Consider the following 2,682-nt stretch of genomic DNA (forward strand, 5'->3'; position numbering starts at 1 on the left):
CGTCAAAGCACACAGAAATCTCAAACTTTTGGGCTTAAGCCATTCTCCTGCTTCAGCCTCCCAAGTAGCTGGGACTACAGGCACCTGCCACAACACCGGCCATCTTTTATTGCAGTTGTCATTGTTATTTTAGTTGGCCTGGGCTGGGTCCAAACCCGCCAACTCCAGTGTATGCTACTGGCACCATAACCACTGTGCTACGGAAGCCGAGCCTAATTTTTCTTTTTTTGTAGAGATGGAATCTTTCTCTAGCTCAGGCTGGTCTCAGACTCCTGGCCTTAAGCAGTCATCCTGCCTTGGCCTCCCAAAATGCTAGGATTACAGGTGTGAGCCACTGTGCCTGGCCTATGTTTACTCTGTTTAAAAAAAAGTTTTGGCCAGATGCAGTGGCTTATGCCTCTAATCCTAGCACTATAGGAGTCTGAGGCAGGTGAATTCTTGAGCTCAGGAGTTCAAGACCAGCCTGAGCCAGAGCGAGACCCTATCTCTAAAAATATAGCCAGGCATTGTGGAGGGTGCCTGTAGTCCCAGCTACTCAGGAGGCTGAGGCAAGAGGATCACTTAAGCCTAAGACTTTGAGGTTCTGTAAGGTATGAGGCCAGGGCACTCTGTGGAAGGCAACAAAGTGAGATTCTCTTGAACAAATAAAAATAAAGAAAAATTTGTTTTATTTTTTAGATACAGAGTATTGCTATATTGCCTGGGCTGGGCTTGAACTCCTGGGCTCAAGTGATCCTTCCACCTGAGCCTCCAGAGTAATTTACTCTTTTCCCAGATTATAAATGTTAGGATAGGGCAGGGATATAGGCTGTATATAGAAAAGCTAAGACGGCTCGGCGCTGTGGCTCAAGCGGCTAAGGCGCCAGCCACATACACCTAAGGTAGCGGGTTCGAATCCCCAGCCCGGGCCGCCAAACAACAATGATGGCTGCAACCAAAAAATGGCCAGGCGTTGTGGCGGGCGCCTGTGGTCCCAGCTACTTGGGAGGCTGAGGCAGGAGACTCGCTTGAGCCCAGGAGTTGGAGGTTGCTGTGAGCTGTGATGCCAGGGCACTCTACCCAGGGGGATAGCTTGAGGCTCCGTCTAAAAAAAAAAAAAAAGAAAAGCTAAGACATTGGAGTCAGAGGTGGATTACATTTGCTTTTGGGCTTCTTACTGAGAGGAAAAGAAAGGCTAATGCCCAAAGTCCTAGGCATAATAATTTATATATAGTTCTTTGGGATAAACAATATTAAAAAAAAAATCTTTTAAAAAAGTTTGGATTTACAGGAAACAACGTAAGGGTAGTAGTAGCAGGTCCTCACATACCCTGCACTCAATTTCCCCTTTTATTAACATCTTAACATTAGTATGGTAAATTTGCAACAATTAATGAACCAATGTTGATACATTATTATTTTTTTTATCTTTGAGACAGAGTTTCACTATGTCTCCCTGGGTAGAGAGCCATAGCATCACAGCTCACAGCAAGCTCAAACTCTTTGGGCTTAAGTGATTCTCTTGCCTCAGCCTCCCAAGTAGCAGGGACTACAGTCACCCACCACAATGCCTATTTTTTGGTTATAGCTGTCATTGTTGTCTGGCAGGCCCGGGCTGGATTTGAACTCCCTAGCTCTGGTGTATGTGGCTGGTGCCTTATTTTCTTTGGGGGCAGAGTCTCACTCTGTTGCCCTCAGTAGACAGATTTGGCTACATAGCCCACAGCAACCTCAAACTTCTGGGCTCAAGAGATCCTCTTGCCTCAGCCTCCAGAGTAGCTGGGACTATAGGCGCCCAACTCAACTCCCAGCTAGTTTTTTTAGAGACAGGGTCTTGCTCTTGCTAAGACTGCTGTTGAACTCCTGAGCTCGAGGAATCCACCTACCTCAGCCTCCCAGGGTGGTAGGATTACAGGCACGAGCCACCTCGTCTGGCCCTATTATTATTATTTTACAAGACAGAGTCTTGTTTTGTTGCCCAAGCTGGTCTCCAACTCCTGGTCCGAAGCAGGGACCTCCAGCCTTGGCCTCCCAAAATGCTGGGATTACAAGCATGAGCCACACCCCCTTGCCTGATACATTATTATTAACTAAATTCCATGTTTTACTCAGATTTCCTTAGTTTTTCCCTAAAGTTCATTTTCCGTTCCAGGATCCCATTCATAATACCACATTACCTTTTGTCATCAGGTCTCCTTAGCCGTTTTGGCTATGACAGCGTCTCAGAGTTCTCTTGCTTTTGATAACCTTAACTTCAATTTCCTCCTCCTTCCCCCTGTATACAAGCAGTATGCAAGGCCAGGAGATTCTGGGAGGCCCGTCAGATTTGGAGGTATGGATGTGTGTAAAACTAACCACACCTCAGTGTCGCTTTACAGGTGTGGAAATGAGAACTCTGGTAACCCCAGGGGCTTAAGAGAACAAAAAATGGCCTGGAAAGAGGAAGAATCTATCGCAGAACGCCACACCCTTGCCGCACCTACTAACTAGAAGGTAACCAAAGGGTGTTAGCATCCGACTGAGAATCCCGATCGATGGTGACGTCATTGGGCGACGCCTAGTTGCAAGCAACCTGTCGGGCTCCCTAGGCCTCAGAGTCTCTGTGGTGCCTCAGCTCCTAGAATTCCTCCTTTAAAGGAGAGAAATTATGCAGGGCTATCTAGATTTGTTCTTTAGCTTCCTTAGCGCAAATACGGTCCCAGG

The sequence above is a fragment of the Otolemur garnettii genome, unplaced genomic scaffold (assembly GCF_000181295.1).
Source record: "Otolemur garnettii isolate 467f Iridium unplaced genomic scaffold, OtoGar3 scaffold00018, whole genome shotgun sequence".
Classification (NCBI taxonomy): Eukaryota; Metazoa; Chordata; class Mammalia; order Primates; family Galagidae; genus Otolemur; species Otolemur garnettii.